At 45.4% G+C, this 15,176-nt stretch overlaps 1 protein-coding gene across 9 annotated transcripts in view; it reads left to right on the forward strand.

Moving 5' to 3' along the window:
- Positions 1–644: 644 nt before the first annotated feature.
- Positions 645–15,176, forward strand: part of PRKCQ (protein kinase C theta) — a 152,783-nt gene continuing 138,251 nt past the window's right edge. For 6 of the 9 annotated variants that reach the window (XM_051821575.2, XM_051821580.2, XM_051821578.2 and 3 more), the window contains exon 1: positions 645–784. The gene's annotated coding sequence lies outside the window, so the exon portion shown is untranslated. Of the gene's footprint in view, positions 940–15,176 lie in introns of all 9 variants that reach the window. The other 3 variants (XM_051821577.2, XM_070055779.1, XM_070055780.1) reach the window with 2 other exon arrangements.

Raw genomic sequence — 15,176 nt, forward strand, 5'->3', positions numbered from 1 at the left:
AAACCAGCCCAAGTACGCTCATCGTGATCATCGTGATTAGTATCTACAACCATAACGACCTAGCATTGCTGTTTCAAGTCTAGTGCAGTTCAACTTTGGCAACTGTATATAAAATGGCAATGTGCTGATGCAGAAAAATCACAACCATAGGTAAGACACAACCTAGAAATCTATGTCCCTAGGAGAGAATTGTGCCCAAACCTCCCCCGAGCAGGTGATTTGTGAAAGAACCCTGGTGGCAGGTCTCTCGGTAAAAACAACATGGAACCAGCTAACAGTGCTTTCTAGTCAGTGACCTTAATTAACCCTTTCCACTGCAGTGTGCACTGCAGTTTTCGGGTTGCTGAGACAGATGACATGCGGTCTGTCTCCCCTTTTCCTGGTACTCAGAATGTGGCTCATGCTAAACAGCCCCTGCTCAGCGCTGTCTGCAGCATCACCACCCGCGGGGGGTGGTCCCAGCTTCGTCTACCGCAGCCTCCTGGGCCAGGTCGCAGAGGAGCGACAAGTAGCCAGTAAGGAGTGAGAGTGAGCATGGAAGGTGGCAACAGGACTAAGGGGAGGTCGGAAGGCGCTCGGCGAGCACAGTCAGCGCGCGGCTGAACTCGGGTCCCAGAGCCGGGGATCCCGGGTCCCCCCTCGGGTGGCCCGCGGAGGGTGACGAGCGCCCCCTGGCCGGCGCCGCCCGCGGGGCGCATCCACCGAGCGCCCGGCCCGCGCCAATCCCCGCGCCACCGGAGCAGCAGCGGCGCCGCACTCGGACCCACCGCGGCCGCGCGACCAGGTAGGACCCCCCCAACCTCCCGCGCCCCGCACCCTGCACCGCCGGAGGGGAGAGGGAGCTAGCTGCGAGGCGCCAGGACCCGGGGCGAGAAGGGCCACCCGGGTCTCCTTGGGAGCTGTTCCAGGAAGGGCTGGCGGCTGCTGCGGAAAGCAGGGGTGAGAACGAAATCGAAAAGAACCCGAGCGAAAGCAAACTTCGGGGCAGTTTTCCGCCTGGCTGCGCGTGTGCGGGTCGCGCAGGATGCTGGCGAGCTTGGTCCGCTGGAGACCGTCGGCTCCAAGAGGCGTCTCCTTCTGCCTTTTCCTCTCTCCCCTGGACTAGGGGGACAAGGGGAAAGGGGAAGAAGTTGACAGGTTTTTACACTCTTGAGAGGTGTTTTCCGTAAGTGACAACCTGCCCGAGGAGTGTAATACCTGGTTTTCTGTGAATCCCCTGGGACGGCTTACACTGTCCTGAAAAGACCAAGTTTGTATTCAGGAAGCCTGGGTATGGGGTGCCCAGTCTTCGGTAGATTTTAAAAACTAATAAGCCTGGTGCTCTGCTCTCGTGGCCTGGGGTGAGATTGTTTTCTGGTCTTGAAGCCACCTGTTCCCAACTTGTGTAATGTCTTAAGTAAAATGTCTTGGTTCTCTTCCATTCTGGAGAACCACAGCTGTCAGTGTGAGAGGGACTGTTTAGTGCCAGGGGACTTCTCCTGGGCAGGAATCTGTAGGGGGAACGCACAGAGCTGTGTTGTCCTCTGGGCTGTCCTGCCATTGTGCTGGCTGGCCCTGGGGCTAATAAAAAGATCATTCACTAACAGCGTAAGCTGATGAGGAAGGGGGGGGGGGCGGTTGCGTGCAGTGGAGACAAGAATGAGACTCCCTTCCAGCTATTGCTCAGTTCAAAGGGGGTTGGGGGAGTGAATGCTCCGTGCCACTGGGCCTGCAAGGTGCAAGTGAGAGCACAGATCATGCCTATGGGATTTTATGAGCCTCCTACAACCGGGCGTCTGACTTCAGGAAGCTCCAGTGAAAGAATCCAGAAGTCTTGTGGCTCCACTCCTGGGTTGCGTTTGAGAGACAAGCCCAATTCAGCGGGTTCTGGGTCCCACACCGCACCCCGCGCCCCAACCTTGTGATTCACCATCTCCATTTCCCACCCACCCCACCCCCCATCTCTGCTAACTCTCACAAAATGGCAAGCTTTACTGCGGAGGCTTAATCGCTTAAAAATGCTGTGTCTAGTGGGAAGAAGGGTGACATTTACTAATTTGGTTGCAAATTACTTCTGAAGTTTATGCACAGCTGTTTAAAACCTCACAGAGATCAGAGCCATTGTTTGATGCAGGTGTCTACGGAGAGCTCTTGTGAGTGCCTTTCTTCTGCTGATTGAATGATACATATATTCAAACAGCAATAAGAAGATCTAAAACCTGCCAAGTCTCAGCTGCAAACCGCCTCCAAGTTAGCCATCTGCTCTAGATTCGTTTTTTTGATTGTTTGTTTTCTTTTCTGTCATCAACTTTTACTTCCGATTTCAAGAGTAACCTTTTGGCATCAGTAGTCTTTGTTTCAGGGCCCTGTGACTGTCTTCTCCACTTTTAAATTGTCAGCTTCCAGGAAGACTTGTGTGTTGTCATCTGCTTTGCCATGTCCATTTCTGCCACCGTGCTATGGTGGCTCAGGCTGGCAAGCAGCTTTTGGGGCACTGGTCGCCTTCCAGTGCCACCTCCTATCCTGGAAACTTTCTCATTGAGTCTATGCATAGCCTGCGCAGTGCAACAACTGGAAAGCTGAGTTCTGTTGCTGTCTCACTTCTCTTTCAGCTGTTCCAGGGACATTGTTCACTTACTCACAGCCGGCTCTGCTTCTCATCTTAAAGTTGCCTTTCCACACTGACATTCTGCTTAACATGGGCTTGGAGGTTCCCTGTAATAGCCCGTTGATCTCCAGTCATTTTTGTAAAGGTTTCTGGTCATTCTCATACATTGTTTCTTCTGTGAAAAATACTACCTTTTTCAGTGTGATGAATTAGATGCTTTTTTGATATTCTCTGTGGATTGGGTGCAAGATTTTCCTTCAAGAATGTGAGCTTCTGGTGCAAATCTGTAACTTCAGGGGTTCGGGAGCAAACCCCCACAAATAAGGCAATATTTCATGCTAATATATACTTACCTTCAAAAATAGGAATTAGCATTAGGACTTCCTACTTTTAATGTATTTAGAGTTATTGATTATGTCGTTTCCCTGAAAATGTTGTTGTTACATTTATCTAAGGTGGTGGTTTGTTAACGAAGGTATGTTTCATTTCTGGTGATTTCCTTTTGATGGGTTCTTTTTTTTATTTCTTTTTGAAAGCAATGTCCCCAACATCATTTAAAATGATACATTGTTATATGTCCTAGCAACAAAGATCATGTTATTTGCATCACATGTGATACATACATGTATATACATAAACGAGATGCATACACGTATATACATATATGCATAAACTTGATGTATATACATGTATGCATCATGTGTGATTGCATAGATACATATGCCCCCCCGATACATACACCACTCCTACATGCACACATACAGCCCAAAATCAAATCTGTAATTAAAAGTAAAGAAACTGGTCTTGTGGTGATACACCAACTTACCATTTTTGTTTCTTTCCATTATTTTAAAGCATAATCATCTCATTTCTAAGCAGTATGCATGCACCTTAGCCTTTCCACACATAATCTTAATGAGGAAATCACTAGAAACTCATAGAGAACCATGGTGTTGAGCCACAAAGGTGAACTAAAAGGTGCTTCCTTGTAATGATGGAAAAACATTTTTCATTATTTTAACGTGCTGAGCATTCACAAATTCTCACTGCTCTGCCATCTAAGCATATTCTTGGGGGCGGGGAGTGATATAGGAATCAGAAGTTTCAGAAAAGTGGAATAGCTCACCCAAGTCCACAGTCATGGATTTCTGCTTTGAGATTAAGTGAGCACGTATTTAAAGCTCCTTGCTTTAGCAGTGCTTCCTTCTACAGCTTGCTGTGGGTTGATGTGAACTTTTGAGTTAAGCTAACAGTATTAATGATGATAATCAAAACTAACCAAAGGAATGAAACATGAGGTTTTGGTCATTGTTGTATATAATTTATGGGCTAAATATTATAATCAGAATTTTCTCTATATTTGACAAACATGACTACCTCATTTAATTTTCATGAAGCCTTTAGAAATTGAACATTTTCATTGTCATTCTCAATTTTCAGGTGGAGAATCTGAGCCTCAGGCAGTTAAGTCACTTGTCCAGAGCTTATCACTGCTAAGTGGTACATTTAGGTTTTTTTTTGGCCATTAAGCAACTTGCTGTAAACCACAGTGCTGGCCTTCCCACCAATTCACTTGTTTCATTACTGTAGTAAAATACACATAACAGAATTTATCATTTTTAAGTGTGCGGCTCTGCGGCATTCAGTGCTTTCACATTGTGGGGCCAACATCGCCATTATCTATCTCCAAGACTCTGTTCATCTTGCAAAACTGAAACTGCTTACCCATGAGACAGCTCCTGGTTCCCTTGCCCTCTGCCCTTGGCAGCCTGCATTCTGCTTTATGTCGTTGTACATCCAGTTACTCAAGAGACCTCCCAGAAGAGGAATCATACAGTATCTGGCCTTTTGTAACTGGTTTATTTAGTTTAGCCTATTGCCCTCGAGTTTTAAGCATATCACGGCATGTGTCAGAATTTCCTTCTGTTTGAAGGCTGAGTTAATAATAATTCTTTTGTGTATAGAAATGACATTTTGCTTATCCACTCCTCGTCAATGGTTAGGTGGGGTTACCCCACCTCCTAACTCTTGTAAATAGCACTGCTATGAAGATTGGTGTTCAAGATTCTCCTTTCAGTTCTTTTGGGTATATCCAGAAGTGGAATTGGTGAATCATATGGTATTTCTATGTTTAATTTTTTTTTGGGGGGAGGGGAATGCCTTAACTATTTTTTCATGGTGAAAATCTCAGTACAAGGAATCTAAATTACACAGGCATGTGGGTTTTTTTTTTTTTTTATTTTATTTAAATGCCAGAGAGAAAAGAACAGAGAGCTCTTCCCGTGTGCTGGTTTGCTCCCTCAAATGCCTGTAATAGTCAGGACTGAGCAAGGGCAAAGTCAGGAGCCCAGAAATCATTCTAGGTCTTCTGTGTGACTGGCAGAGACCTAAGTCCTGGAGTCTTCAGCTGCTGCCACTCCTCGTGCATTCACAGGAAGCTAGATTCAAAGTGGAGTAGCCAGGACTTAAACCAGGAACTCCCAGATGGCTTCTGAGCATCCCAAGAAGTGATTTAGCCAGTGTGACAACGGCCTACCACGTAGGTGGTATTTTTCATGTGTAGCATGTGTCTGGTATCTGTTTCCCATCAACCTCCTTCCACTCAGTGGCACCACAGTGTGTTGGCATTAGATGAAGCGAGTGGGTTTAGCCAGAGAGGAAACTGAGGTTTCTGAACGCTCTTATGAGGCCAGCCTGGATTCTCACATAAGCTGAGTTCTCGGAGAACTGACCAAGGAACCTTCCTGGAAAAGCCTCCAAGCATATTTTTTTTAAAGATTTATTTATTTATTTATTTGAAAGTCAGAATTACACAGAGAGAGAAAGAGAAGCAGAGAAAGAGAGAGGGAGAGAGAGAGAGAGAGAGGTCTTCCATCCACTGGTTCACTCTCCAATTGGCTGCAAAATCTGTAACTGTGCCCATCCGAAGCCAGGAGCCAGGAGCTTCTTCCAGGTCTTCCACGCGGGTGCAGGGGCCCAAGCACTTGGGCCATCTTCTACTGCTTTCCCAGGCCATATCAGAGAGCTTGACAGGGAGTGGAGCAGCTGGGATTCGAACCGGCGCCCATATGGGTGATGGCTTTACCCACTACACCACAGCACTGGCCCCAAGCGTGTGGTTTTTGAAGGTGAATTAGACTTGGACAAGTTGAACGGTTTTTAATCAGAGCACAGACTTGGGTACTTGAAATCAGAACCTGAAGTTGGAATTTCAGCTTTGTGTTGGGACGTGGGCTGAAAGTGCCACCTTTATCCTGGGGAGGGAGGGCTGGCCTGCCTGTCACATGGAGTTGCAGGCAAGCTCCTGGTGAAATAATAATGGGAATGGGAAAGTGTGGACCCAGTGCTAATCCAGTAGGGGCAGAGGCTGTGGGCACCTCACTCACAGGAGGAAATGGGTGTCCAGGAGCCCCCCGCCCCCAGTACCTCCTTCTCTCTACATTTACTCACTGAGCAAAAATTAAAAGAAAATGCTCAGGAGTCAACAAGTCTGAGTTTCGCTGTGACTCTGCCAGTCACCAGCTGCATAGCCTCAGTGTGCTATCTGTGAAATAGGGAGAATAATGCCTACATAGGAGGGTTTGGTCAGCACAAACTGACGCACTTAGCACCTGTCCCAAAGATGGAGATAAAGTCTTAACACTGTTCATTGCCATTCCCTTCAATATGATACCTCGTTCCCTTGCTCCCATTTCAACCTTGCTGTTTAAATTGAAAGCACTGTTCTTCCCAGGAGTTAGTGTATTTCAACAGAAGGAAATTTTATATTGTGGGAATTCCGTGTTTCAATCTAGAGGTAGTGAAGGATCATGAGTGTAGTGAAAGTGGGATGTTGTATAACCCAGTGGCTTTCTTACCTGTGTATCCTGCAGCACTAAGTGTGCGACCTCTGTGTGGTCAGATGCATAGTAAATATTGCTTAGCCCCCAACTTTATCATCCCCTTCTCTTGCCAGCCTCTCTCCATCTTGGTCCAGTCAACTCTATCTTTCTCCCCCAGTGTGTAATCATTAAGCAAGAGCTTAGAAGGCAGATGGGCATGGATTCAAATCCAGACTTCACCCTTTATAAGCTTTGTCCCCTTGAGAAAACTGCTGAACTTTTTGAATTTCTTCAGTTTCCTTATCAGTGAAACAAGCATAATAAGGTACCTATAGAGCTGATGTAGGTGTTAAGTAAAATAAGCTTTGTAAAGCATGATGCCAGCCGGTTGTAAGCATTAGATAGAACTGAACTGTATATGCATCTTTCTCTAAAGATCTGATTATTGTTTTATAATCCTACAGTCTGGGGGGAGCAAGGGGAGGGTAAATAAGCCATCCTATTGGCTCACTGTGTGCCTTTTTTGTGTGAGGTGACTGTGTCAGTGCCACTCCCCAGACCATTTTGGTGAGTTGACTATAAAATATGTGTGTGTGCGTGTGTGTGTGCGTGTGGCATTAGCCTAGACTGACATTCTTCTGTTACAAGTGAAAAGAGCAGACCCTTGGCTGTCTTATCTGCTTTCCCATCCTCAGCCCTCTGAGCCGTTCACACTCAGAGAATGATAAACCAAGTGCTTAGAAAGTGACCTACTGCCAAGATATGGGTGAGTTTCCAATGCAAATCAAGGACTGTGAGCTTAGAGTCAAGTAAAAGAATGCTTCAGAGTTCCAGGGAGCAAGAAGCAGTGTCCTTCATGAAAGAAAGTAGACACATTGTCTTTCTTGCAGTTTTCGTAGGAGTTCATCTTGGATGTGTGTTCATCAGTGTCAGGGCCCTAGGCTGCAATGTCTTCCACTCTGTTCATTTGTAGGCCTCAGCTCTTTGAAAATAGGCCTCTTGCAGCGTTTCTCCATCTGCAAGACACAATCCATTAGTAAACTGTGACATGAAGTTATTAGGTGGTCACAAGCATGTCTTGGAAATGAAATAGGAGAGGAAATACTAGGACACATTTCATGTAGGAAGAGTAATTATTTTATTAAATTTGGCATCGTGTAGTTTGGAACATAATAAATCCATTGCTTATGGCAAAGCTTGAAAATTATGGAGGTAAATTAAGCATTTAGTTCTCTATACCATTTCATTAAGTCACAGGATCATGTACGGTTGGGGCTGGAAGGAAGATTGAAAATGAAAAGGAGCACACACAGAGTCTCATGCTTGTGTATGGGGACTCAATTACCAGTAATTGATGGATAGATGGCTTACAGTTTACAGAGGAGATACTGATGTTTGCACAGGCTGAGAAACCTGACCAAGAGTCACACAACAAATGACTAGCCTTGAACACAGGTCTCTGTGCTCCTCATTTAATGTACTTTTTATGCCTCCATGGGTTGTATTCCCAATGTTACCTGTTGGCTGTTTAGAGAAGACAGTTTCTCAGGAGTGTTACAAACATATTTCTTATTTATTAGGAAGACTATAACTTTGAGATATGCCCCATCAGCTTCATAAAGAACCACCCATCAGTTAGGAAGAAGTAATGTCTATCATCCTTACCAGAGATCTTTCAACGTGAAATAGACAAAGGTAAAACCCAGCCACCCTTCTCCTCTCTGAGCCATGCTGCTGGGAAGGGTGAGCCTGGTGGTGCCAAGTGCACTGTGCTTTCCTTTCTAAATCTGGACTCACTGCTGAGTCCAGCTGCCTCCTTCTTCCAGTGTCTATACATAGGCTGATGAGTCCTACTGGAAAAAGTTAAGCAACTCTACAAATCACCTTCCACAACTCTGTGATTTCCAGCATCAGCTCAGCACTCCCATTTCACCAGCTCTCAGACTTTTGCTTCGTCCACTCTCTTGCTTTGCACAGCGGTTATTCCAGATCCTCTCCTGCCACTGGCCTCTAGTCCCCAGTCCCAGCAGGCTGCCTTGCCTGCTGCTTCACTAAGAAAATGGATGTTTTCTAGATCAGCATGACACCCATCCTGTGTTCACAGGGCTACACATCTAACTTCATGCCAGTCAACTTCTCATCCTTCCCTTCTTTTACAACAACCACCATAACAGAATGCCTCACTGCTGCCTAATGTTCAACCTCAATTGGTGCCTGAAACCAGTTCTCCCTCATTCTTAGGACTCTCATTCACTTGAGTATCTCTTCTCTCATCTGTATTTTCTTTCTGTCCCTCATTACTGGCCCCATGCTCACTGCATCAAATTTGCTTAAAGCCATTCCTTCTGTGAAAAAAACAAAAGGACCAACCTTCTGCTCCTTCCTCCAGCTACTTCCTTGCCTCTCCCTTCTCTTTACTACCAAATTCCTCCAGTTGTTCTCCATACCTGCTGCCTCCGTGCCTTCACCTCACCTGACTTGACCAACGGATACTTGGCTTTCCCTGAGCTGTCCTTTGAAACCCATCATGCTCATCCTCATTATTGCTACTTTTTGCTCCATTCTACTCCTGTCTTTCTTGGTTTCCTGTGGCATCCTTGCTGTTAGCACACCTGCATCTTTGGAGTATTGTCTCCCTGTGGTTCCCATGAACCCCCTTCCAATTTTCTTTTCTCTCCTCTCCTTTACAAGTTACTCCTCTCTTTCCATAAGCATGGGAAGTTGATGCTCCTCAATTTTCTCACCCCATGGGCAAACTTATCTCTGCTTGACCTTACCAATTTTAGTATATGTGCTGCCTAAGTGAGCACTGTTTGACCTTACCAACTCTCTTCTTGTTAACCAGGACCCAGATCCCTGCTGGTACTCTGCTCCAGATGGTTTATGGCACATCTAATACCACATGCCCCAGACCAAATGCAACATCTTCCATATTGCTTTCTCCACTAGTTCTCCACGCCAATGCCTTTCTGTTCCTGACACTGACATCACCTGTGACAGAACCTGAAATATGGGTGTTCTTGCTTGGCTCCTTCTCTTCCAACTGCATGGCTCACTGCAGACCAAGTTCTACTAGCTCACCCCCAAATACCTGCATGATCGCCCCTTCCTTTTCCACCCCACTGTCTCTACTCTATGTTTAGGATGTCCTTCCTCTTCTAGATCCGTCCCACAACCTCCCCCCTCATCTCAGTGACAGTGGGTGGCAATGCTACCCCCAGAAGGGTCACTCCAGAACCCACAACTGAGCATATTGCTCCTATAGTGTACATTCTCCAGGGACTACCCAGTGCTCTTGAAGTGAAGCCCAGACTTTGTAATGTGGACAAAGAGGTTCTGATCCTTTCCTTTCCGGCCTGGGCCACTCTAGGTTCCACAGTGGCTCCATGGGTCCCTTGCCTTGTGGGCCATTCTGTCCAACCTCTGACCGTTTCTTTCTCTGGCTAATTCCTCTCTCTGTTCTTCTTCTTCTTCTTCTTCTTTTTTTTTTTTTTTTTTTTTTTTTTTTTTTTACAAGCAGAGTTAGGGAGGGAGAGAGACAGAGAGAAAGGTCTTCCTTCTGTTGGCTCACCCCCTAAATGGCCGCTACGGCCAGCGCACTGCGCCGATCCAAAGCCAGGAGCCAGGTGCTTCCTCCTGGTCTCCCATGCAGGTGCAGGGCCCAAGGACCTGGGCCATCCTCCACTGCACTCCTGGGCCACAGCAGAGAGCTGGACTGGAAGAGGAGCAACCAGGACAGAATCCGGCGCCCCGACCGGGACTAGAACCTGGGGTGCCAGTGCTGCAAGCGGAGGATTAGCCTAGTGAGCCGCGGCGCCGGCCCTCTCTCTTTTCTTAGACACCTTTTCCTCTGGAAGACTTTTCCTGATCCTCAAAATCGGGATTTGTTTTCCTTCCACATGTTCTCAAAATACCCATGAGGTCCTCTCTGGAAAGTGCTGAGCATGGTGTTTAGTCTATAGTAATGAGTCAATAATATCAGCTGATTGCCATTATTTGTTTGTTTTCAAGCTTCCCCAGTAGACCATGCACTCCATAAGGACTAAATCTACATTCTGTATTATTCTTTATCACATCCCCAGCACTTAGTACTGTATTGGACACATAGGAGATGCTCAGTAAATATTAGTGGAATTAATAAATGAGCCATAACTTTTAAAACTTGGATTGGCTAAGGCGATGTGTGCTGAATGTTAGAAGAAAAACTCCTAAGCCAGTGATTTAGATCTCTACACAACAGAATCATTATCCTCCCTGGAGCTTTGGCCTGTGAGCCTCTGCAATTATCTGGATAAGTTCTGCTACAAATCAGGGCTGAAGGTGTTGGGAAATAGTCAAAAATTCTGAAAAGTAACTTGCCATAGAAGGAGACTCCAGCTTCCCTTGCTTAAGGTTTGATTTTCTTCCTCTGCCGTCCCATGGCATCTCACTTTGCAGGTCATTATAATGCCAATAACAAAAGAAAAAATGAGTTCAGAATGATCAGGAAACAAAAGGTAGCATAAAAATATTCTAAATTACTTGTGTCCTACAAGCAAAAGGGTGAAGCAACAGGTAAATGTAAAATGTAGATATGCTGAGAACTCAAAAGTTACTTTAAAGAAGACAAAATATTAGAGGACAAAAAAGGTAAAATGGTGGGTAGGCATTTGGCACAGCAGTTAAGATGCTACTTGGGACTCCAGCATCCCTTATCAGAGTACCTGGGTTCCAGTCTGACTCGACTTCCTACTAATATGTCATCTGGGAGGCAGCAGGTGATGGCTAATGCAGTGGAGTCTTTGCCACTCATATGGGAGACCCACAAGGAGTTCCTGGCCTCTTCTCTTGTCCTGGCCGAGAACTGTCTATTGTGGCCATTTGAGGAGTGAACTAGTGGATGAAAGATCTCTGTCCCTGTCTCTTTGCCTTTCAAATAAAAATAAATGTTTTTAAAAAAGGTCACATGTTTAAATTAAATGGTAGAGGGAGTAGGAGATGGGATGGCTTGTGGGTGGGAGGGTGGTTATGGGGGGAAAAACTGCTATAATCCAAAAGTAATACTTCTGAAATTTATATTTACTAAATAAAAGTTAAAAAAAAGATTGTAATATCCTTCAGAACAAAATCATAATTCTCTTTTAAATTCATTGAACTACTTAAAAGTAGGAAATGTAAAAAGGCTCAATTCAAGAACTCGAGTGATAGACACCTACCCAAGACAAAATAAGTGAAAGAGATGACACATGCAATGCATTATTGAAAGATTTTTTATTATTTATTTGTTTATTTGAAAGGCAGAGAGAAACAGAGACAGATCTTCCATCCATTGGTTCACTCCCCAGATGGCCACAATGGCCAGGGCTAGCCCAAGTGGAAGCAAGGAGCCAGGAATTCCATCAAGTCTCCTGCATAGGCAGCAGGGACCCAAGTACCTGGGCCATCTTCCTTGCCATCCCAGATGCATCATCAGGGAGCTGAATTGGAAACCCAGCTGCCAGGGCTCACTGATAATAGGATACCAGCATTGCAAGTGGCAGCTTAAACCACTGCGCCACAAAGCAGGCTCCACAAAAAAAAAAATTTTTTTTAAGGTAAAGAATATTTAGGAACTATTTAGGGCACTCATCTAAGGTAGTATAGCAATAAAGTGTAAAAACCAACAAAAAAGAACAAATATTTTTTAAAAGATTAAAAATAAATACCAGCAATCATAAACTAATATGGGTTCTTAACAGTGAGTAAGCCACAGCTAAAACAATGCTAAAACCAGCACTGAGGTTTCTGGCTTGTGCCACAGAAGGCCTAGGAACTTCTGTGGGATTTCAGAAGTGCCATTTTCAGAGGGAAAATGCACTGTGACTCAACTGTGACGTTTCTCTCCCAGGAGGTGTTGGCACAGAATCATGTAGGGACAAGCCAAGGCGTTAGCTCATTTTTGCCTGCAGAGGGAGGGTCACACTTCTTACCGAGTAAGACTCAGCATCTTCTTCCGGCTCCCCATGGCATCTGCACCCAAAGTATCCTCTTTCTTTGCAGAAATAGCAAAATATTATGGCCCCTGAAATGCCAAGCTCCTCTCACAGTCCCTGTGTCCTGTTGACGAAGACCCTTTCTCAAACTCAACAAACTTACTCATGTTACAGTGGGCAGTTTCTTCAAAAATGTCCTTTTCTGTTGCATATTTTCCATGTCATCCATAACATCTTTACTATCTCTCTGCTGCCCTCCATGGCTCTGGGGACTTGAGATTCTCCCCAGTTCATTTCTGGAGCTCAATCATGATGTTTTAATTCAATCACTATCTCCTAAGTAAGCTGCACATACCGTGTCTTCTAGCTCGTCTCTTCTCTGTAACTCTTGGCACAAAGCTCAGACTGTTAGTTGAGTTCAGGAAGGTCATGAAGCCTCCACAGCCAAGAAATGCATTTAATTTTCTTCCAGTCATCAACATGAAGGTTTCTAAGCATGAACATCACAATTTCAGGGCCTAATCATTAATGTTGAGATCCCTAAGCCCTCTGAATTTTGTTTTTTTTTTTTTTTTCATTTTCTTACAGTGAGTTTTAGGGGATTTAACTGAAAAATGTGCCAAGCCCATGGAAGCCCATGGGTGCTGTGGTTCCAGTTTTGTCATATTGACCAGAAAATGAGAAAGTTGGCATTAGGGGTCTCTAGTAGTCCTCCTGACCCTGATATTTTGTAGGGGTCTTTTTGGTGTCCATGTTTTTCAGTCAGACCAGGATTTCACCTGGGCAATGGGTATAGTAGAGAAGTGGATAAACTTTAAGGACCCTAGCTATATTTGATCCATCCCATTTTAACATTGGTGAACAGCTTGTGAAAATTAGAGAAAGTAACCATTAGTGGTACATGTTAATCCTTCACCATTTAAACAAAGTCCAGTCAGTCACCCAAACCCAGAAGCCACTCACTGCAATTAACTTTGATCTTGGAAATTAAAATTTTAGTGCCACCACCACAACAAAATACTGTTTCTTCTACTGAGTTGATGATGAGGGCAATACAAGAAATTTTACTAGGGGGACAGCACTGTGGCGTAGCGGCTAAAGCCACTGCCTGCAGTGCCAGCTTCCCATATGGGCGCCGGTTCGAGACCTGGCTGCTCTACTTCTGATCCAGCTCTCTGCTATGGCCTGGGAAAGCAGTAGAAGATGGCCCAAATCCTTGGGTCCCTGCAGCTTCATGGGAAGATCTGGAGGAAGCTCCTGGCTCCTGGCTTCCGATAGATGCAGCTCCAGCCATTGTGGCCAATTGGGGAGTGAACAAGCAGATGGAAGACCCCTCTGTCTCTCTCTGCCTCTCCTTCTCTCTATGTAACTTTGACTTTCAAATAAATAAATCTTTAAGAAAAAAAAGAAATTTTACCATAAAGGACAACTTGATTTCCTGAGTGGAATTCGCTTCTGGAAGATAAGGTAATGATGAATCATAGACAGATAGCACCTTCTTGCTTCTAAGAACAAGAGCTCTTTCAAAGGGCCAGTGCTGTGGTGTAGTAGGCTGGGCCTACATCTGTGGTGCTGGCATCCCATATGGGCACAGTACAAGACTTGGCTGCCTCTCTTCAGATCCAGCTCTCTGCTATGGCCTGGGAAAGCAGTAGAAGATGGCTCAAGTCCTTGGGCCCCTGCACCCACATGGGAAACCTGGAGGAGTCTCCTGGCTTTTGGCTTCAGATCAGTCCAGCTCTGGCCATTGTGGCCACTTGCGGGGTGAACCATCAGATGGAAGACCTCTCTCTGTGTGTCCCTCCATCTCTCTGTCTATAACTCTGTCTCTCAAATAAATAAATAAAATATATTTATTTATTTATTTATTTATTTATTTTTTGACAGGCAGAGTGGACATTGAGAGAGACAGAGAGAAAGGTCTTCCTTTGCTGTTGGTTCACCCTCCAATGGCCGCCGCGGCCAGCGCACTGCGGCCGGCGCACCGCGCTGATCCGATGACAGGAGCCAGGTACTTCTCCTGGTCTCCCATGGGGTGCAGGGGCCCAAGCACTTGGGTCATCCTCCACTGCACTCCCTAGCCACAACAGAGAGCTGGCCTGGAAGAGGGGCAACCGGGACAGAATCCGGCGCCCCGACTGGGACTAGAACCCAGTGTGCCGGCACCGCAAGGTGGAGGATTAGCCTAGTGAGCCACGGCGCCGGCAAAATCTTTTTTTTAAAAAAAGAACACTTTCAGTTCTTCTGTGTGAGTCATTAAAAAATTGAGATATATTTTATTTGGGACATAGTCTGTCCTGAGGGGTAATATTCTTTTTAAAATGTTTATTTATTTGAAAGGCAGAGGCAGGGAGAGAGAGATCTTCCATCCACTGGTTCACTCCCCAAATGGCTGCAATGGCCAGAGCTGAATCAATGCGAAGCCAGGAGCCAGAAGCTTCTTCCAGGTCCCCCATGCAGGTGCAGGGGTCCAAGCACTTGGGCAATCTTCTACTGCTTTTCCAGGCTATTGCAGAGAACTGAGTGAGAAGTGGAGTAGCTGGTACTTGAACTAGCATCCATAGGGGATGCCAGCACTGCAGACAGGAGCTTTACCCACTACGTCCAGCGCCAGCCCCAAGAGAGATACTAGTAGCCATAAAAAACCCTTTATAGGAAAAACTTTACTTTGTCCCTTAGATATAATGGAGCCACTATTAGATAATTTTGTTTTAAAAAAAGATTTTAGTGTTGCTGACAGTAAATCAGTGAGAAGTAACTTGCCTAATTCCAGATTCTATGGCAGAAGCTGCTTTATATTTGCCAAGGGCATGGCAC

The sequence above is a fragment of the Oryctolagus cuniculus genome, chromosome 13, assembly GCF_964237555.1.
Source record: "Oryctolagus cuniculus chromosome 13, mOryCun1.1, whole genome shotgun sequence".
Lineage (NCBI taxonomy): Eukaryota > Metazoa > Chordata > Mammalia > Lagomorpha > Leporidae > Oryctolagus > Oryctolagus cuniculus.